The following is a 22,668-nucleotide window of genomic DNA, read 5'->3' as shown; positions in this document are numbered from 1 at the left end:
AGCACACATTTCAGAAGGAAACACAGTCACATAACTAAAACTCTGATCTAACTGCGGCATTTAATAAAAGAAACTGTTCCCATGAGGGATGGCTAAAATGTGCAGATCAAATGTAAACATCCTCACAAAGAGAGGAAAACAATTTGCTGCCTCCCAGGTTTGAGGTAATCCTGATTTTTGTCTTAAGAAGGAACCTTGGGAATTTAAAAATGAGGTGAGTTAGTATTTGAATTCTTATGCTCAAAGTATGCAGTGGTCCTTCGGGATGTTAGTAGTGATAAAACACCTGCAGATTCTTCCAGTTTGAGTAAATTAGTTTTTACACTTTCTATACATTCGTTACATACAAATATATTTTCTGACTGCTGGACATGCCTTCTAGCTCCTTGGAAGGTGGATACCCTCCCTTGCTCTGTTTTTCCCTTTGCTTTCAGGCTTTGGGAAGCAAGATTGGGCCAGGGTCTAAGTGGTGCTGCTTTCCCAAGAGCCACATGCAAAATAGATGTTAGAGAAAACACTGAAAAATCTTCATCATCTCTCCCCTTTCCTACGTGCTTTGATCTACAGTGAAATACTTAACAAAGCTGACATTTGGAGTTGTTAGTTACTAATACCACTAAGCTGCCAAGTTAGTAACTCATTAAGATGAATAAGGGGCCTCAGAGACCTGGAGCTTCTCACTGTCTGTGTGTCTGAGCAGACGTGGCCGTATCAGCTCATTCCCACAGTCTGAAAGACTTACTTGAAACCACAAGGGCTCACTTTGCACACTGACATCCTAGAGCAAAGGAGGGCAGCCTTAAATAATAATAATAATAATGAAAAACTGTCCTAGCATGCAAAGCTGTTGGGATAACAGGAGATGTTTGTTCAAGATGTTGCAATCACCTCCACTAATTGCAACAGCAGCACCACCACCTCACAATGAGGAGAGCATTCCCAGGGTCCTCTAAGGTATGTGGTGTGCCAGATCAGCCAGATAAACTGCATGACAGAAGGAGGCAATCATCAGCCATTACAGGGGATGGAGTATCTGTTGAAGATGCTTTTGGTGTCATTATTACTTTCTGCCGTGTCCTAAATGGTTTAAAATGGGCACTCCTAAAAGTTCAGCATGGTGGACTACTGTTGCAGTGCCAAAACCCTGAATTACACTCATGAAGCCTGAGTTTGTGCAGAAAAGGCACCGCTCTGCTCACCAGGTACAGATAGAAAGTGCTCTTGAGAATGGCTCTCACCCTGGCATTCAGGACCAGTTTCTTTTGGGGTGTCATTCCTAGATGATGGAGAGCTCTTTAGAAGTTCAGTGAGAGCATATGTTGTCACCTGGCTTCTACTTGGAGGACAGTGCTGTGAAGAGGAGGCAGTTGACCAAGGCTCCTACGCTCCCTTCCCCTCTTTCCTTTACCCTCTTGGGGCAACAGGACTACCAAAGATGAGGAGGTGCTTGTGCTTGTGCTTGTGCTTGTGCTGAAAGGAAACACTGTCATATGATTATTTTACTGAGGAATAGAGCTCTGCCTTCAGTGTGTGTTTGCAGGGTGTTGTCATGTTAAGATGTGCGGAAAGGGGTCAGACCTTTCCCGCTGCAAGCGGTAGCTGTTCTCATCCCTTCCACCTCCTCCTCCTGCCACCCAGGCAAATTTCAGAGGAAGGGGGACTGTGAGGAGGGGGGGGGGGGCAGTAAATTGGGACCAGTGTCTTGTATCCACCTAGAAACTGCTTGTTTACTAAACAGTACAAATTTCTTGCTTCCTTTCTCCTGCTCTCCTCATTTGGATGAAGCACATTTCTGGAATAGCAGAGCTGGTACAAATCAAGTCCATATTCCTCTTTTGCAGAGAGGAAAAGGGATGTCAGGAGGATTTGTTAAGGAGGAACGTTTATTTCACTGAGTGAGGGGTAAAAATGAAATGAGGTGAGGCTCCTTTGCTCTCGCATGAGGGCACGTTGTGAATTCCAGCATACAGTGTTGTAATTTTCTGATAGGATTTAGGTGTCCTGAGGTGCTTTTTTTTCTATCCTGAAAACATATGCCGCAGCTTTTTTGGAGTGCTAGCCGCACAAGCACATTCTGACAGGAACAATGAATAAACCCTTCGTGTTCCTCACTCACGGGCATTTCTTTTTTGTGTGTGTGTTTATGCTAAAACCTCTGGTATAGTTTGTGAGAAATGGAAAATAAATATTTAAATCCAGTATCTAGCAATAGCTGAAGCATCCTTCAATTGATCTCGTATCTATAGCTGTTATTTTGGGCAAACTACAGATTGCAGGACAGTGAACATCCCTGTTGCTCGCTCAGACAGCTTTCCGTGCCTGCCTTCGGTGGGAACCTGCCACCCTAAGGGCTGACCCCAGAGAGGGTCTTGGGGACTGTGACCCCTCAAGGCTTAGCCCCGGTCCTGTCCCATTTTTGAGCTGCCTCCTCCTTTCACCGCTCCTTGGCCCTCCTTGCTCCCTTCATCCCAGTCCTATCTCATTCGTTTTCCTCCTCTGGCCACCGGCTGTTTTTCCTGGCACCTGGACCTGCCTCGGGGCTGGGGTGAGAGCTCCTGGAGCTGATGTCAGTGCTGCTTCCTCAGCCACCAGCAGCAGCCTGGGCACACTCGCTGCCCTGAGCATCGCCTCCTCCGGCAGCCCCTTGGAGAGGAGGCATACACCAACACTGAAAATTGAATGTTGGTGTGCCTTTTACAGCGGTTTTCTGTGAGCAACTGTCTCCCACACCTTCAGCCTCAGCGCTGGGTTTGCAACACGGTTGGAAGTGATGTGCGGTGTCTGTTCAAATGGTGATGAGCTGTGCACTCCTTGGAACAGCGATGGGAGGTTTTGGCACATGCAGGCTTAATGATCCTGAACATCTTTGCTTTTGAATCGCTTTGGTATCCATACGCTAAACCACTTCGTAGTTTTCTGCGGAAATTGCCAGGCTGCCGACAGAGAGCTGCATGTGTCCATTCTTCCAAACAACTGCCCAGTACATGCCACTCGGTATTTATAGGGAGAGGGAAAAAGGAAAGAATTGCTGTCATTTGAGAAATGTCTCTCAGAAACGGCAGTAATTTATTCCCAGGCATTATTCTTCATTAAGAGCTACACAGACAGCTGCAGCTTCCCATTAAACAGAAATTGCACTCTGTAGGCATGCTATACATAGGGCTTCAGGTTTCTGACATTCTCTGCCAAAAATCAGAAGTATTTCTCACAAAATAAATGTTTATTCAGAAAGTCTTATTTCCTGGCTTTTATTTCATGTCACATGCTTCCGCTGGCCAGAGAAGAACGGCTCAAGGCTGACATTTGGGAGAGGAAGCTGAAGCAGTTTGGGTCTCATTCAGCGCTTCAAAAAAAAGTCTCCGACTGTAACTCTGAGCCTTTGGTTTGGCAGTTTGTTTTAACTGATGAACATTGGATTAAAATGGGCGTCACAGAAATACAGCAGAGCTGCTGTGCCTGTGCTTCTGTAGGGGTTTCTGCACATCAAGTGGGCTCACACCCTCTCCAGGCCCTGAAGCCACTGTCTTCTGAGTGTGCATGGGGTGAACCTCCCTTGGGTGGCTGGCAGCAGCTGAGCTGTTTCGGCAGTGGGGCATCCCCCATACAGTTAGCGCGTTGGCACCTATGGACAGCATGTAAGATCTGGGGTGGGTCCCTTTCCCCTGGCACCCAGCAGATGGTGGCCAGGCTGGCTTCAAGTGCTGCAGAGGGTTGTGCAGCAACAAGCCTATAAGCCACAAACACCTGGGGACCATTGCAGGGCGAAATGCCTTTTTATTCACATCTGTGCAGCTTTGCTGGATTTACCTCTCTCTTCTCTGCATTCCTGCAGTCTGTGTCCTCGACTCACAACTTTGTAATCTGTGTTTTCCCTGCTGTCCTTCTCAGCCTAGACTGCTGAGCTTCCTCCTCCTTTGTCTCCATTGCTTATCTGCTGGATCCATACTTTCCGTTCGGTGTGCCAGCCTCTGCCACTCCAGTAGGTGACTTTGCTGTTGTAGCAGCCCCAGTTGGTTGCTGTTGTAATCTGTGGCTATGCTGTTCATGTTAAACACAACATGTCTTCATCCTCCTTGTCTTCCCCCAGTACTTCCCACACCCCAGGCACCCCTAAGTTTATGGCTTGCAGTATGCAATCCATGTATTAAAATAATTTTTAGTTAGGTCATTCATTACTCTCTTGCTTTCTTCTTGACCGATATAGCTTCCAGGGAACTGAGAAGTTGTAATTTCTCCAGGGCTAAAATCCAAGTCTTTGATAGGCAGGCATGATGCCTGGGGCCACTACATGTTGCTACCGGTTGTCAGCTTTGTAAAACTTACCCTGCAGAGCAAAGAAATCTGGCCACAAAGATTGTTCTCCTCTCTTACCGTGGCAAGCTGTAGTTTCCCAGTCTGTTCTGCATTCCCTTCTTTGTCTTCCAAGCAAATGGCTGTAAGATTATGACTCCCATGTTTGGACTGAGAACAGCTTTTGCCTGAGCAAACAGATTTCTCTTTGGCAGTCACTTCAACTGCTGTCCCAGCTTTTTGCTGTCAGCTTTGTTTCATGATTTGCCGTTAGAGAAGTCCAGGCAGTACTAGTGCATTAGAGTGAGTTAACGAAGCAAGCAAGGCAAGTGAATGCGTTTGTTAATGATTACAATACCAGGGCAGTTGCAGTGTGGTCCATGCGGGAGAAGCATCTCCTGTAGTTCAACAGTGTAGCTTATGATTGTTTTTATTTTTAACTTGGTGGTGTCGGCTGGAGAAACTTCTCGTCCTCGCTTGCAGCACTCCTTGGTCCAGGAGACTTCAGTGAAACCAAGCAGCAGCATCGGGAGCCTTCACCAATTGACAGCATGGTGTGAAAGCTGCTCTAGTATTTGCAGGTTGTGTCTGGGGTGAAGCTGATCAACACACAGGTGTCCCGTGACCATTAGACTATTTCTCCTGCTGCTCCTCTGCCTTTCCTCTGTTCTACTGCTGCTTTGTTGTGCTGCTCTGTTAGTGAGCATCATTGGTGAGCTGGTTTGCTGTGTCTATGATGATCTAGTAGCCTGTAGATGCGTTGTCTCTCAAAGCTGATAATGTTGGTGGCAGCAGCAGGAAAAGAATATAAATGGAGTTCTTCTAGAGGGGAGGGGTTTTTTCCATTTTCTGTTTGGAGTGTGCATTCAAAAGGAAAGGCTGCTGCGGCTGCCAGGTTAGTTAAAAGGGATCACAAGCCCTTTGTAGCACAATAGTATCCTGAACCACTAGTTCATTCATATTTATTCCAGGTTTGTTTGCAGCCTGCCAGGCACGTTGACCCTGGATGCTTATTTTGGGAAGGATATTAGGTACTTTTAGACAAACTGGCAGTATTGATGCTATCAGTGTTCCTTCTCAGTGAGTTTTATGTTTCTGGTTGTTAATCAGCATTGGTATTTCCAGCTGCAGACACTGATGAATGTTTCAGAGGCTCCTGATGGCAAAAGGTCAAGAGGAAGAAGATAAAGCAGCCAGTTACTGAGATTGTCCTCAGCTTCTTTCCCTGTTGAGGTGTCAGAACTAGAGACAGGCTAAGGAAACCTGAGATGCTGCAGTCTTTTATTTAGTTCTAATGGGTTCTCCTGGCAGCTCTTTAAATAATAGAAAACCCTCCCCACTATGGCAAATCAAGTTTATTGCACTAGTGCAAGTTATTGCACTAATAATAGAATAAATCTATTTGGGGAATGCGGGTTTCATTAGATAAGGAGAGGAGGGTTATTTCATGGATTTCTGTGCCAGGCAACCTTCAGTCAGAATTGGGGTGGTGATTTATGAATTCCCTTTGTCTCACTTCCAGGATTTGGACTGCAGAGAATCCTGCTAAAGCATTACAAAAGCTGTGCCAGTTGAAAGAAGCTGGGCAAAATGTGGTTTGGCTTCCTTGAAACAGAGAGATGTCCACAATGGAGGCAGCAGGCAAATTGTGCTTCACGCCTTCAGCTGCTAGCAGTTTGTCTCTCTGGCAGATAAAACCTCTCTTCTTAACAGCTTGATTTAGCATTTCTGATGCAGATAGTTCTCAAAAAGAAACCTCAGGTAACTTGAACCTCTGATGAAGTAAAAGTGAGTTTGACACTGGGTGGAGAAGCAGGAAGAGCACTGGAGGAGCTAACACATTCACAGTTAACGTGTTTGGGATCTATTTTACATTTTTTTGAAAGGAGTGTTGTTTGTTTTCTTGTAAAACTATGCACCGCAAGCAATTTTGCTAAAGAATCAGCTTCTTATGGAGAAAGAAGGCAAAATAATGCCTCTTTGTCATTCAGTCTGTGTCATGCACTGCTGCTGTTTGAAGCGGGAAGGTTCTCCTAACTGACTTCTGAGTTAAGGACATGTCCGTTAGATCCTCAGGGCGAACCAAGATTCTTTTTTACTTTTACTGGATCCATTAAAATGTTTGTATAGCTATCTTTATTCAGCCTGAGGGGTAGCCTGCAGGGTGATCAAGGAGATTTAAGTACAAGCACTTCCTTTTTGTTGACCAGTCAAACCAGTTCAGCTGAAGTGGTTTGGCTTAGTGAGCAGTCCTACTTCTCCTGATGACATTCACACAAAGGGTGAGTGAGCTGCAGAGCTTTATATGTTTTCATTATAGGTTGAAGTCTCTTCTTAAATTAGATGAAGCAGGCAGTCTTCATTAGCTCAAGGTTTTCTTCTTGTTATTATTATACTAATGTAATTATCACTTTTCTTCAGTCAGCTTTCTTCTTTCCTTCTTCCAAATAAAGTCTTTCCATCTTGAGAGTATTTTGAGATGGGGACGGTACAGTGAAGTAGTGAAACTATTGTTAGCACGGTGTTCTTCCTCTCCTTCTCTTCAACTATTTAGAATGCTACACAAAGAAAGAGGAAAAATCAAATACATGAAAAACATAACGGGATCCTCCTCTCTCAATAAAAGATTATGCAAAGGAAGACTGTTGTCTGCCTAAGCACATGCAATGGGAGAAAGCATCATACATCAGTCTGTAAGACCCCTGCAGTTCTTTGCTTCAAAAAAGCAGCATTAAGAACTGAGGAATCACCCCGCTCTGCTGTCAGATGACATGTTGCTCTAGCAGTAAGTAGTTCTTGGGCATAATGAAATACCTGCTGACTGCAGGGAGTAAGAGAGGCTCAGTCGCAATGGGTACACACCTATTTGTGCACCTGAACCTCGTGCAGAGATTCCCAAGCTGACAAGGTGCTTTGCTCAGGCTAATTAGCCCTGCTTCTGCCCTTACATCTTCTCTGATGATGCTGATTAAACTGAGCAGGGTGCTGCTTGACACTGCTGAGAGCCAAACAAGTGTGTCTGTACAGCCTTGTCCTGCAGTGTGCCCTATAAATGTCCGAGCCTGCTCAGCACAAGCCCGTCAGTCTATGCTGTGTGGCTGTGCAGCACAGGTCTTCCCTGAAGTTTTATTGTATGTGCTATCAAGAATCAGTCAGCCTTGGGTGGCTTGCTGAGACTGCGCTAAAGGTATTGAGTGTTAGGGAAGATCTTGAACAATGAACTGCGTGCAGCTGCCTTGCTCTCAGAAAAGCATTTGCTGCAAGGTGTCTTCTGTTCTGTTTGTTTTGTTGCTTGTGAATGACTTCCCTGGTTCTGGAGGTGGTGGTCTTGAGCTCCAAGGGAGAGGAGGGTGGTGAGAGGACAGAAGTACCCAGGCGGACAATCAGAAAGGGTGGGACTGAGGAATAAAAGTGTGAAAAACTTGGACTCTCTGCTTTTCATTCTATTTACATGTGCAGGACTGGCAGAAAAATGGGTTGGCAGCCTGAATTAGATTGTGAAACCTTGCTAATTAGCTGTGCATGTCCTACTCCACTGTTCCTTTCTTCTTCCTTCCCAAGTGGGATACTTGCAGAAGGAAAATGAGTGCAGAGGTAGGTGACTTTCATAATTCAGTGTTTTAACATTTGATTCTAGCTGTACGTATTGCAATATAGGTAAGTTCACTATTAAATATTGTTTCAAAGACATTGACTGAACTTACAGAAGACAGGTTTTAGAAGAAAACAAAAATTTAAAACCCCAACAACTAGAACTATTTTTGCTCCTGGCGGTAGAAATGGCTTTTTACACTCCTGACTGTTCTTCCTCTGACTGGCACCTTCCTGAGAAATACGATTGAGAATGAATGCATATGTGTACATATATACACACATGTCTATCTATATATACATTGATTTTAGCCTGGAAATGTAAAAGTAAGTGCAAAAACATATGCTGGTTTTGGCAAGTTGTTTGTTTTAGTTGCAAGGTTTCCTGATTTTCTTCAATTAAAAGGTGCGTTAATGTTCTGTGTATGAAGCCTGGAGTGTGATAGTTAGATCTCTTGTAAAAAAAGATGGATGTCCATGTTTCATTCCACATTGTGAAATGGTAGTCCTCAAAATATCACATCAAGCCACTACCCATGAAAAAATAGCTGTGCTGTATTATTTTTGGGAGTAGCAGTTTCCAAGACAGTCAGTATGATTGCAGCCATTAAGTGAGTAGAAGGTGTTTTGAAAGAATAGAAGGAGCTTTGTTGACTGAAATGGCTGGGTCAGAGCTGAAAAGGAAGAGTTTGCTGTTTTAAAACATAGCAGACATTTTAGGCATTCTTATCGGGATGCTTCACTAATGCAGTTGTGTGAAAGACTGATAAGGGAATGTGCGATAGCAGCCCTCATAATTTCAAGTGCCCAAATTTGGCACGTACTGTGGTAATGTAAAATAGTAATAAATACAAATCTCGTGTTCTGGAATTCCCGGGTCTGCTTGTTAGCAAATCAGTGTGTAAACACTGTCTCAGTGTGTCTAATACTAGAATGTGTTTTGTTCTTGCGAAGGGATCTGTGCAGGCTCTGCAGCCCAGGAGCACGTATAAGGCTAGATTCAGACTGAGCTGTACTCTACATTTTCTAGAGGAAACCTGTTCTGTGTAAACCACACACCAAAACAAAATATAGATATTTTTTCACTGTAATGTGGGTATTTCACCAGTTTTAAGTCACGAATATTAGTTACTGGTTTCACTCGAGCTACCTAGTAAGATCTTGCCAGGAATACCTTAACAGGACAACTCAATCAGAATTGCAGATTTAATATTGCTCCTTGGTCAGGTTGGGAACGGCAGTTCACTCCCAGATCTGCACCTGTTAAGTGCATGACAATGTTTTGGTAAGAGTGGGAAGAGCTTTGTTCACCAAAAAGACTGCATTGGGATTGAAAGAGGAGAAAAGCAGGTGAAAGAGCACTGGACCAGTGATGGCAGGGGACACATCCCAGCACCCCATGGCCCCCATAGACCTACAGTAGCTGTGCTTTCTATTACAGACTTGAACCCTGATCCTGCTTGTTGACCTTAGGACTGACTGCTGTGCCAGGGCTAGAGCCACATTAGGGAATGGTGTTTATCCATGGTCAAAGAGGGAAACCACGCCAACACAAAGCCCATTTTCTGATGAGACCGGTGCTAAATGTAAAGTGTAAAGCAGTGGTGATTGCTTCTTCAGAAAGGCGAATGGAATAGATGGTCCTTAATTGAGTTACAGTTCGTATTTTCAGGCTTATGGCATAATGTGTTTAAGCTCCATGAAGGCAGTTCTATTTAAACGTTCCTTCAGGACTTCAAAATATTGCAAAGAGCAAAGCAGACTATCTGATTGTGGTTGTGCAAGCTGAAACTGAAATTGTGCTCGCATGAGTTCAGTCTCGGTACTTGTATTGTGCTGGAAAACCCAAGTGGTTTGGAATAGAAAAGATTTGTCATGTTAAAGCATCTCTTTTGGGTTCTGTATTTTTCTGTCTTTCCATTTTGGTTTTGGCGAAGATGGTGTGGGGGATGAGGAGTTGCAGATTGATGGTTGTTTGTCTGTCTTATTGGAACGGAGATTGTAGGAGGCTTTCTCATGGCTCTTAGTCAGACCAGTGCCTGATATAAACAGTATTTGACCCTTGAAGATGCTACATGTGGCTCTCATCCAGCCTACCTGCCTGATAAGAGCAAACACTATGATAATATTCACAGCAGAGGGAGAGGAGCACTCATTTGGGGAACCATTCCCATGGATCAAATCACTGTGTGCTTGAAAGTCTTTTCCTTCTGAGAGCATCCTTCCGCTTGACTTATTTTCATGTAGTTCAAAGGTGTACCAGGAAGGAGAATTTGACACCTTGATGGAAGGAAGTCACAAAATTAGGGCAATGGTGTGTCCTGACATCACCACATGGTACTTTTTTAGACATTGCGTTAATACGCGATAACTTGTAGTGGTAGCTATGCAGCAGCTGAAAACAAACACTGCAAAAACTTTGATCTCAGGCAGTGTTTGTCACTACAAATGTAATTATCTGTGTGGACCATCAGTCTTAAGAGGAGTAATAACAGCAGTGTGGGAGAGCTTGTGGTATCCAGTCTGAGGCGTTTCTACCCCGCTGATGTCAAACAGGCTGACAGCAGGCAGAGACTGACGGCAGAGGTCAAGTCTTGCTGGGCTCATTACTTGCCTTCTGTTTTATGGTGGAGCAGGGGAGAAATTGTATGCTTGCTCTTTACCTGAAAACAGTAAGAAGGGAGGAGATAGGAGGAGTAGGCAATTAGAGAAATAAAATGGCAATTCACGCTGCTCTTTCATATAATTTCTTATATTCAAAAGTAAATTAAATAATTCTTCTCTTCTTGTTTTCTAATTTTTTTTAGATGCAACTTAGTTACAATAAGAACTTTCTTCCCTTGGTAGGAAGTAATTCTGATACGTAAAATTTGATACCTAAGGGATAAGACAAGGGAAGATGTATTGTTTTCATAAATAAGGAATAATTTAAATGATTACTGACTGATACTGACAACTATACCTTTTCACAAAGGAAAATGGTAAAATCCAGATTTAACCAAATAATTCTAAGCATGGCTAGATTTGGAGTGCAGTGGAAACATTATAGGTTTCTGAGAGTGGCTGCCCCTGGAGTTTGAGAAGAGTGGGTAGAGCCAAAAGCTGGTCCGAGCTAAGGTCTGATGGTGTTTGAATCAAAGCGTTTAGCTCCGGTCATGATACAGATACAGTAGTTGCCTGATCAGAAAGTGGGAGTTCAGATCCCACCTTCCCCATTGCTCAGACTTCTTTGGGTTTCTGGTTCGATTCTGGTTTGTTTCTTAATTTAAGCAGTCACTTCTGTGGTATATGCTGTCTGCAGTCAGTGTTGTCCTACGTTGCTTTTTCGTGAAATGCATGTGCAGTTCCTGGTGCACCAAACCTGGTAGAGGCAGGTGTTGCCTTGTGGAAGGACAATTGCATTTCTTGGTTTCTATCATACCTTTAAAATTCTTCCCTTTCCTTCTCGCCTGCAAAGAGACTAACCAGTGCTTAGGTAAGTCATGTGTTACTCCTGCAGCCCTTTCCTCTCTTACAGCTTGGGGTTTGGGATGACTCCAGTGCTAGGGCATGGACTTGCAAGCAGGAGACATAGTGGCAGAGCCAGAAGGAAAAGATATCTGATGGGGGACTGGAGGCGTGTCATGACCAGTCAGTGCTGCAGCCATAAAATGGAGATAATAGTGCTGATATCACTACTTGGTAAAGCATTATGAAATGTTTTCATTAGTATTTCTGTTCCAGAGCCTGGTTGTTTTTAGCCTGGATTCCAAGTAAGTGAGGTGTGTTTGGTGATGTCTGTCTGTCTGCTTGTCCATCCCCATTCCTCTCCTTCCATAACATGGAGCGCCTTGGCTAATTCCTACCAAATGCAGCAGGAAGTAGAAGTCTCAAAGACAGTTAAATTCCTAAAATTTTTTGTTGTTGCTAAACAGGCAGGGGAGGCGAGAGGCATGAGTTAGTGCTGACAGTGTCGGGGAAGAGGCAGCCCAGCCCTGCCCTTGCCTCCAGCAGCGAGCCCCAGGGCCGCGTCCAGCAGGGCATGGCAGCCCTTGCCTGGGTGCCAGGCCAGCAAGGCTGGGCTGTTGGAGGGTGCTGCGGGGAAGATGGTGCAGAGACAGGTGAACATGGAGGGGGTGGCAGAGGCGTGGAGCATGAATCCTGCTCTCTCTGTTTCTCCATGGAATAGGAAGTGTTACTAGAAGGGCTTACTCTCAATTTGCCATTTAAAATCCTGGTGGTGTGTTTGTTTCTGGCTGTTTGAAACACGCCTTCCTCATGTTCCTGAGATGTTTTCACGCCTCTTCTGTGCAGAGCTGGGTTCCTATGCCACAAGGAGCTCTGAATCTTTACTTGCATTTTCAGCAAAGCTCTTGTGTTCCTTCCCTTCCATGCCACTCACGTTTACTTCAGCAGTAAGTACAAATTGAGACCCTCCTTTTTTCCCTGTAATGTTGGGGCTCCTGTCCATGTATCCCAAGTGGAAGAAACCTTACCATGCTCATGAAGAAATTCTCTCTTTGTCCGTATTATACGCATTTAATGCCTGGTAGGCCCTGTTTTCAGTGACTGCTGAATTTCTCCCTTGCCCAGCTCTGTTTGTGCCCCTAGAGCACTGGCCTTTTTCTGTACAGGGCCTCTCACTTACTTGGCACAGCACTCTGGTTTTGTGTTGCTCTGTACATTGGAGGCAGATTCACAGTAGTAGTAATAATCACAGGGCCGCAAATTTATTATCTCTTGTTTAGTAACTCAGTGGGTGCACATGTTTATCTTGTACACTTGAGTGCTGTTTTTAAATAGTGCTGTATACACAATAGATAGATTTAAAGTTGACTAACCAAGAAAACATCCTCAAGGCTGAAAGAATAAGCGTGAAAGATATGCAAGAGTTGCAGCCTGGGTTTTAGCACTGCTTTGTGTCTGGTATGTTGATGTACATGGCTGCAGCAGTTAGATGGCTCATTTGGGCACCCAAAACCAAGATAATTTAAAGCAATCAGATTCATCTTGTGTCTAGGAAGAGGGAGTTTATACTTTGCAAGAAATAAGAGATTTGCAAGTTGAATAAAAAAAAAAAAAAAGAATATTTAAATAAGCATCTTTTTACTGGGAAGAAGGGACAGGTAAACAAGTAGCCAGCTGACCACAAGCTCTGTGGCTTCTAAAAAGATAATTATATGAAGACCAAGACTCTTGAACTACCTTCAGGTCAGTTGTTTTCAGCTGTGTTAGTTTAGGGAAGTTTAAAGTTCATTTGCTTTGGAATGGAGCAGCCATGACTGCGAAGGAAGATGGCTGGAAAGCATCAGTCATGGAAAAATGCTGTAGCCTAAAGTCAGCTTTGAAGTCTCCAGGTCATTTTATTGACTTCCTAGACTTCAGGTTAGGCCTTCGGTACAGAAAGTCAAGATCAGACGTGTCTCTGAAGTTATTTTTCAGGGATTATTTTTTATGTGTGATCTGTACTTCTCTGTCATTTAAATAAGAATCTCTCATATCAAACTTATTACTATTATGGCATTAGATGTGTTGGCCTCAGTCAAAGGCCGTTTTGCCTCGGTGTTTGAATACAGAAATGGTAATAAAAAGCTCTGCAGACCAAAGAGGTCATAATGTGCCTGTGTATGTGTGCGTGGCGGAGAATGGAGATTTCGGAGAGTGTGTACATTGGCTCCCAACTCAACTGACCTTTGCAGTCATTTTGCCAGATGGTAGCCTGGGCTGTTGTTCAGTAAAGGGACTAACTAGTCCAGGAAGATCACCTCTAACTTCTGGCTGAAAAGCTCATCTTTGAATCAAAGAGAATTTGACTAGAATAGTTTAAAATCTTTGTCTGTTACCTTGTACTTTTAAATTATTTTTTAAAATTATTTTTATGTACCTCCTGTTTGCATTGAAGTTAAGACGTACAGAAGACCCGTTTATATAGTAGACACCATGTCTGTTCTCCTCATAAGACAGGACAGTTCCCTGCAATGCATTTTCAAGTGTTTTGCCCTATTAAGTTCCTAGTGTTCAGACCTCATGTCTTCCTCTACTTCATTTAAGGAGTTTTTAATAAGTCTTATATTCAGCCTAATTTTCACTTTCAAAAATTTCCCATTAGTATTAAGCTGCCCAAGCCAGCGTCTGACATAACTCTGTCTTAATCATTTCTGATGTTGGTCATATCAGAAGGGGTAAAAGCAGCAGTAATGGGCTACTGTGAATCATCTGTTCCTTCAGTACACGCTGTGAGATGCGCCTGAGAAGCTGTCCACATATGTCAAACCCCATGTCTTGACCAAAGGAGAAGGATTGTCTGAAACTTTGAGATGTTTAGTTTTATCTGAAGCAAAGTGACTGAGCCTTTTTTGTACTATCTGATTGAAGTGGTGTTGCTGCACTTCAGAATTTCTGGAGGCTTCATTTCGTCACTCTGCCTTTAATTTCCTTCTACTAATCTCAGTTCTGTCTTGTTTTCCTGTCAGTCCTATACATTCTCTCAACACTAAGTTTTCATTTCTTCCTTTTTATTTCCACAGTAGATGGTGGAGTCACATCCCACATGGCTCTGCCATCTGGAACAACTTCCCTGACTCATATTCCTTTTGAGTTTCAGCTTTATCCTTGGCCTTTATGTGATAATCTTCCTTCCTATAAAACAATCACATCTTATGCCCAGAGGCTTCCATTTTTTTTTCTGCTCAGGTTTTGTCCTCAAGACACATAGCTCTTGCTACCATTGGATACACAAGGTATGTTGTGATCTGTGCTTACTATTAGACAAGACCTATTTTAGAGACACCTAAACTCATACTTAAGTCTAATTCCTGGTCAGGACAACACTTCAGGGCACACTTATCTTTTTAACATCCCTTTATTCCTTTCATTTCAATCAGCTTCACTGATTTGAAGTTAGGTGCAAGTTTAAGTGCTATGCACATGATAAAACCTCAACTGTGAAACATGTTTTTTATATTAAAAATAAAATCAAACTAAAGCATATTGCACAGTCTGAAAATAATGAAAGATTCAAGCAGAGAAGATTTCAAATGTGATACTACATCTTCTTAGGTCTCATCTTGAAAACGTCAAACATGCTGTAAAATTAAACAAAAATCCAGTAGCCTTGCTTTGCAGTCTGTTGACTCAAAACATTTTCTGCTGTACACTGAGATTTTCAGTAGTTGACATAGTATGCAGTTGTTCTTGCTAAGTTAAGAATGTCTCATGCTTTCTGGAATCCTGTAGTAGAACTGCTGAGTTGCAATACTTGCATTAAGAAAAAAAAAAGGAGGTTAGTTTATTGGGTGGTTGCACACAACTTGCAGTGCTTCTGTTTTTCTCCTAGTGGCTCCATTAAAGCTTCCATGAGATGGGGGGAAAATACAGCTAATAGCAAGCTGTGCCTGGGCACCACACAGTCCCGGCTTTGTGCAGAGTACGGCTTTGGCATCTGGAGTGGGAGCTCACTGCGCGTTAGCAGCGGGACATTCGCTGACATAAATCGCTTTCAGAGCAGTGGAGGAGCGCAGCTGTGTATTTGTGAGAGCTGGATGCCGTCTGTCTCGCACTCACCCTGAGATCATGGAAGATGTGGTCAAACTTGCGTCTCAGACTCTAAGTCTTGGGTGTGTGGCACCACAGTCGGATAACCTCTCACTTTTGAAATAAATGCAAGCTCTGTTGCAGGGCTCCTACCCATTTTTCCTCATCTTGGCCCCTTTCTTTTCCATCTTCCTTCCAGGCAGAAGTTCAGTCTGTAGAGAACACATAGGAACACACATCCTTCCTAATTCCTAAAAAAGTGAGGAGCGGGGAGCAATGCCTGGCTTCAGAGCAGCCCTTTAAAGGAAGCTCGTTTAGAGTCCCTCTAGTATTGAAATTGGCTGTTCTCAGGGAGAGCGTCTCACCTACAGCGTGTCTCCCACAAAAACGAAGAAGGGGAAATGCATTTCCCTTCATCCTCAGGAGTAAAGCTGACTATGTGTGTCTGAGCTGCACCTTAGGACATCACAGTGCTACTGAGGAGAGAGACAGGAAAGGTATAGACAAAGGCAAAGTGGCTCAGGCTGCTCTTGCAGCCCACAAAAGCAAAGCTGCCAATTAATTTATTGTGGGAGCCTGCATGGCACCACTGTGGCCCGACTTTGGGCAAATCAGTGTAAAGGAGAGAGAGTAATACCATAGGTTGCAGAGTGTTTTCATAGGTTTCTCAAGGCTTTTTGTTTGTTTTCATTTAGTTTAGTTTTTTTTGCTTGGTTTGCAGTCAACACCTGAGCGTGCAGCTGAAGTTCTTGCAGTCACGACCATCCTCTCCTTGCCCTGGATCACTGCGGAGTGATGCAGTGACTTCTGCTTTGCTTCTGGAGTGGTGGCACAGGCAGTGTTGTAGCATGAGAACATTTTTGAAGACTGAGTGTGGGTGTATGACTGTCAAAGTTGAGAGGTTTTTAGTATAAAATTTGAACCACAGTGCTTCATTAATGAGTGGTTTGCCTTTCTCCTGCCTCAAATGGGGAAAGTCACTGAAGGCTGTATAATGCTTGGTTCCTTCTGAATCATGGGGATTGCAAGACTAGAAGTGTATTTGCTAAACTTATTTTATAATGCGTTGCTTTTGTGCCTCTCATGTGGTCCCTGTCCAGATTCCCATGGATCTCTAATTTTTTACCTCTCTTAAATGCTCAATGGATGTGAAAAACTTTCCTATGCGTGGAAGTGGAGGGGCTATTGCAAGTAAAAAAGATTCACATGTCCTTTTCCCATTCATCACCGTTCTTGGAGATTTTTGTGGAAAATTCACTACCCTAGGACCAAACTAAGCCTCCTTCTTCACAAGCTACCATGATTAGACTGTGGGATTAAGCCAACATGAAGCAGTGTTTTGAGGAGTTTCTGAAAAGTGCGTTGTCCCCAGTGAATCTCTTTTTACTGTGCTTTCCTGTTCTGGAGAAAGCGTATTCCTCACACCAGCGCTGCCATGCTTGTCAGTTCAGCAAATGTTTCTTTGGCATTGCACTTGCTGTTTTTGAACCACAAAATGCTTTTAGGTAAAGTTATCATAATATAAACAGAAAATTGACAGGCTGAATAGTTGTGGTTAGTATGTGCTATAGTGGTGATGACATGGGAAAATATGTTGTTTTTCTCCAGATGACTGTTTGAGGTTAGTTCTAGACCATTTTGTTCATGATGTGCCAGCTGAAATTATGAGAGTATGACTTTGAAGTAAGCAGGTTAGTTTGATTTTATTTATTTATCTTTTTAGGCCTGATAAAGGCCTGTTGTCAAAGAATGGATGTTTTTTTGTTATTATTATTTTGGGATTTAAAAAGAGAGGAGTAAAAGGTTAAAAGGACTAAATTCCCTCTTCCAAGAAGTTCATCTTGCTGCATAATCTAACCAAAGGTGTCTCATCCATGGGACTAGCATGGGCAAAGCCTGGCCCACAGGGCAAAAGCCGGCAGAGCTCAGGTGCCTCTTCTTCAGCAGAAAATGCTAGTGTGAAAGGGGGATGGGTGGCAGCAAGCAAAGCTGGTGCTTTTTGCTGGCAGCAGAAACATTTCATAGGCATGTTCCTTATGTACCTTTCTGGCATTCCAGACCAGAGTGGTACAGCATCCTGTCAGAATGACAGCTCAGGAGAGCCATCGGTGGCATCTTACACCCTCCATCAGTTATGGGATGTTCTGCACGCACCAAAAGGTGTCACGGTGCTGAGTCAACAGGCAGCGCTGTAAAGGACCACAGAAACATGTGTCCTGTTTGTAAGATAGAAGCAAGAAAAGGAGGCATTTAGGCAGGAGGTGATGTTTGATGTTTTCATGTCAAATGATAAAAACAAAAGTGACTCAAATGTCACTTTCTTCCCAAACAGAAGTCTTTTTGGTGTGGGCTGCCAGTCCGTGTTAGTCCGTGATATGCAAAGTATTCAGAATTTGTGTGTGGCTAAGTGATGGTTTCTTTTTCTTTCATCTGCCTCCGTTTCGCTTTGTGCTGCAAGGTTGCAGTTGCGTGTCAAAGGCTTGGCATTTTTAATGGGACCTTGAAACAGCTCCAGCAAACTGCAGCAGAAGGAGAAGCAGAGGAAAACAGAAGCACAGCAGGAGACACATTCACCAAACTTATCTTTTGAAATAAAACCCTACTGTTCTGGAAAAGTCCTTACTCCACCTGCCACACCAGTGTGTGAGTTTGGGGTTTAAATCTGCTCCAGGGTCTTTGTGGTGTTTAGGTCCAGAGAGACAAATAAGCTGTGGAGGAGCAGCATTAAAGGTGAGTTTGCCTTCACCCCTCTGAAATGCTGTACTAAAATGAGGTTATTAGGAAAACCCACTCAGGTGAATATTTTTCTGATGTTTCCATTTTTTTTCTCTGCTTGTATGGGCTAATATTGGTTCTTTTTGTGATGTGGGGAAGATTGGGGAGTGGAGTGTGTTGCTAACATCTCTCCTGCCCCTGAGCTGAGTAGCCTCTGAAGCTTCTTGAAAGTTAGACCACTTTGACTTTCGTGTGGTGCCCTTTAGCCCCAGCAAACACAAAGACCATACAGTATGGATTGCTGGTTTCTAAAACACCATCAAAGAAACAGAGGAAGAGACAGTAATCTAATCCTAATGTTCTCCTGATCCTGATGGTCTTCTAATAATTTATGGAAGGACCGTTCCCTTTCCCAGCAATTCTTTCTTCACTCTTTGGTGTACCTCATATCAGTACAGCCAGTACTCTGAAGAGTTTAATTTTAAGGCACTTACTCAGAAAAGCTCCCATTTTCCCTACTTCTGGTTAAATATTGTAAGATATTTTAATCCATTTCAGTTAAAATAATGATAGCATATTGATTAATATTATAATATTGGTAATATTGTCTGACCGGTACAGTTTTTAATGAGGTTAAGCATACTTGGATGTAAAAAAAAAGAACAACTTATTCAAGGATGATGTGTGGATGTGATCATCCAAAAGGTGACCTTTCAGGGTTGACTTTTCTATGTCCAGAAATGAAGGCAGGTGGAACAGCTAGCTGACAAATATCTTCTGTCTTTTCACATGATTTTTTTCATTCACTTGATGATGGTCCTGTTTATAATGTAGAAGCAAGAAAAGGCAGCAGAAGATAGGAGGGGATGTTTGTGTCTATGTGTTTAATGGTAAAAACAAAAGTGACTCAACTGTCACTTTCTTGTAAAATAGGAGTCTTTTTGGTGTGGGCTGCCAGTGCATGATAGGATGTGGTGGCTTAATGCACCTGCTTCACTTCAGCAAGACTGATGCACATTTGATTTCCACGGCCTTGCTCCCAGTCTTTGGGGCAAGCACTTGTGTAAACAGTTTGCAGGGATGGGACCTTTGCCTCAAAATTATTTTGGGCGGACATTCACACATATGTGGGATGCCGAGCACAGTGGGATCCTGATCCTGACAGGGGCCTCTGGGCACAATGCTATCATAAATTTTAAATAACAATAATACTATAAAAAGTTAAATAAATGTGCCAAGTTAATTTTATGCTCCCCTCCCCTCAGGCAGATTACCATAAATTGCATTTCTGATAATTAGCCCAAGCAGTTATCACTGAACAGATACACCTGATTTCCATGAATTGTGGTAAATACATGGAGGACTGGTCCTGCAAGGAGCAAAGAGGTTCCCAGACTGACCCGACAGGATGAGATCCAGTTGTACAGATACTGTATGGATGAGTTTGCCTTTAATTGGCTTAGTTATGGGTTATATGTATAGTGCCATACAGTTCAGATTTTGGTCACTTGCACTCACAGCCTCAGAAAAGAATGCACTGAACTGTCTGCACCAGGCTTATTAAACTGTCATAATAAACCACTTTACAATTCCAGGCAGCCCTTTCTAAATGTATTGTAGGGCCTGTTAACAAACACCTGTCAGGTTCTATTGAATCATCTGAGTGCCCTGATCCACGGCGTCTGCTGCCGTGCCAGGAAAGCGGGGCTGGCACAGCGCGCCCGCCTCCTCCACCAACACGCGCGGGGGGAAGATGTTGGGGAGCAGGGAGGCTTCCAGGAGCTCTTGGCTTGCCTTTCAACCTGGTGGGTTTTGGTAGTAAGCAGTGAGGAAAAAAGAAGGAAAAAAATAGGTTTGTGTAAGGCAAACAGCCTTTCTGTTCCCTGTTAACCCAGCTGTCACGTAAGTCTCAGAACATTTCAAGCTTTTCTTTCTCTCTTTTTTTTCTTTCTTTCCCCCAAGTTAAGATATGGAAGTGTAAACAGATCTTTTCCTCTGTTGCTGACTTGAATGAGGGCTGGCCCCTGGTACACGTGTGAAAATTGCTTGGCTGGGAAAGATCTAATGTTCGTTGTGTCGTAGCTTTGGAGATAAAGTCCAAACTCCCTAGCTGCTTGTGATGACAGAGAGTGCTACTTGTACATGTTCGCTTCCAGAGACTGAGCTTGCAAAAGAAGGGGAAAATTAGCCCAGTAACATCCCAGAAATGTTTGTGGAGGGTTTTTTGTTTCATGTTCCGGGATTTATTTTTTTTTCAAATCACGAACTCCAAATCCAAGGAGGCTCAGCAATCAGGATGTTTGAACGCCAGCCAAGGCACTAAACTGGCAGCCATCCATTCTGATATCAGTGTGAGTGAAATGTGTACTCAGTAACTGGATTCAGGCCCTTCATAGTTTGCAAGCAAATATTTCTGCTTTTGCAGATCAGATAAAAAACAGAAAAAGCTGTGCAGCTCTCGAGCATGTGAGAGAGGGGTCTGCACCTTTGCAAAGGGGCATTAACACTTCAGTGTCCCAGTCAAAGTCCTGTGCCTTATGTCACCACATTGAAAGCTGTGTTTCATTTCCAAAAGGCATTTAATTATGTCTTTTAATGTTTTAACTACTAAATCTACCTTGCATAAAAGCTGTAAGTACCTCACACTGCTAATAAGCTGTAGGAAAGTGAAGTAAATTGGCATTTTGTAAAAAGGTTGTACAAAACCAATGGAAAGCTATGCAAATCAGCTATGATACAGCCAAATTTGCATTTTGTCTTGGGTTTAGTGATGATATGCACAACATGACTTTGGCAGGCCTGCCTCTTGGGATGCTGTGTGCACTGGTGGTATGGCCCTGTAGGGTCAATTTAACAAGCGTAACATTGTGATTTTCCATGCAGTTTCTCAGAACCACTGAGCAACGTGCAGCAATAAAAAGTGACAGAGGAAATCGATTTTTAAGAGTAAATACATTTAGTAGGAGGAAAAAGTGTTATACAAATCTTTCACCTTGCCAAAGGAAGGTTAGCAGCTTTGTTTGGTGCTGCTCAACTTTCCAGAGTGACTTCCTTTTGGCCTCTTGTTTTTTTTTTTGTTGCTACTCTTTGGTTTGGAAGCATCAGGACGAGGAGGTGATGAAGAGTTCTTGTGCTCTGGGTGCTCAGCTCATCAGAGCAATATACAGGGGAGGGAGACGTGTTACAAGCAGCTGACGGTGCAGTTTCACAGCCTTTTTGTTCACTGAACCAATGGCAGCTCTTAAGACGTGTTGTTTTGCCCAGCTGAGAAGGAAGGTGGGAGCATACTTGGGGTTTCTGGTGATAATAATGCGATTCTGGGGAGGACAATCTGCAAATGAACTTTCAGAGCCCTTTGCACAGTCTGTTTTGTATAGGAGAGACATGTATGCTTTTCTAAGTGTTGCTGGGAAGTACCTCTGAAATGACCTTACTTGTTTTTTTCCTCATCTAAGTTTTCTTTCAGGAATTCATTCAGTAGGTTAAATTAAAAAAAAAAAAAAAATCAAATAAAGATAAATCAAATTAATTAGATTTTTTTGGCATTGGCCTTCGCATACTGAATGTTCTATCCAGCCAGCTATTTGAACACAAATTGGTTATCTTTTCTGGTGTGAAAATGGACCAAATAAAAATTTCTGTATATGCTTTACTTGTCACAAGGGTGGATTTGCTCCAGCATCCCTTCCCAGTTATCAGTGCTGTGTGACAGCTCCGTCTTGCAGGGTGCTGGGCACCCAAAAGAAGCGCTGGGTGTTTTCATTTCCCATGCCGTGATCCTGCATGATGAAGCATCAGCCGCTAACCTGCAGTGGGCTTTGGGCTGGGGTCCCGCAGGAGCTGCTCAAGAGCAACCAGAGGGAAGCATCTCTCCGTAAGGCAGTAGGTAGGCAGCATCTCTCCTTAAGGCAGGGCTTAAGCAGGAGTTCAGTGGGTTTTGGACAAGGCACCTAGTACAAGGCTGTCCCGAATTTAAGCACAAGCTTAAGTACTCTCTTCCTGTGACCTCAGCACACCCAGTGCTCAGTTATTACGATAGTTTGCCTTACAGAAGCAGAAAGGAGTTTGGCTGCTCTCAAATGAAGTCTGCCAAAAGAATAAAGCACAGCCCAGCAAATATCTTTTTTTTTTTTTTTTTTTTCTTTTTCCCCCTGGCTTCTCTGTAAATAGTTGAAACATATTTCAGAGCAAGTTTAGGTAATATTTTGTGGTGGTGAGTGAACACTGTGATGCTACGGTACATTTTGTTCTCCTGAATCTCGTCACAAGGTGCTTGAGTGTAATTTAATTTGGGTTTTTAAATGAGAGAAAGGAAGAATGCTGTGAAATCTCATCTGTATTTTGTCATTGACTTCATGAGAAGTCCTTTGTGTGCATTTGGGAATAGTTTGGCTTCTCATTGAGCTGTATCACTGGATACATGTTGAAAGTTTTTCCTTCTTATCCTTACTACACAGACAATCACGTCATTCTTGAAATGAATGCTCCTTTTGCTGTCCATGTGCAAGAAATTATGCGAACATCTGTGTAAGTCGCAACATACAAGACGGCAAATCCTTG

At 43.2% G+C, this 22,668-nt stretch overlaps 1 protein-coding gene across 10 annotated transcripts in view; it reads left to right on the top strand.

Moving 5' to 3' along the window:
- Positions 1–22,668, top strand: part of ATXN1 (ataxin 1) — a 358,291-nt gene that overhangs the window by 265,032 nt on the left and 70,591 nt on the right. The window lies entirely within an intron of this gene.

This window comes from Columba livia, chromosome 2 (assembly GCF_036013475.1).
Source record: "Columba livia isolate bColLiv1 breed racing homer chromosome 2, bColLiv1.pat.W.v2, whole genome shotgun sequence".
Lineage (NCBI taxonomy): Eukaryota > Metazoa > Chordata > Aves > Columbiformes > Columbidae > Columba > Columba livia.
This window is presented reverse-complemented; position numbering and strand designations above follow the sequence as displayed.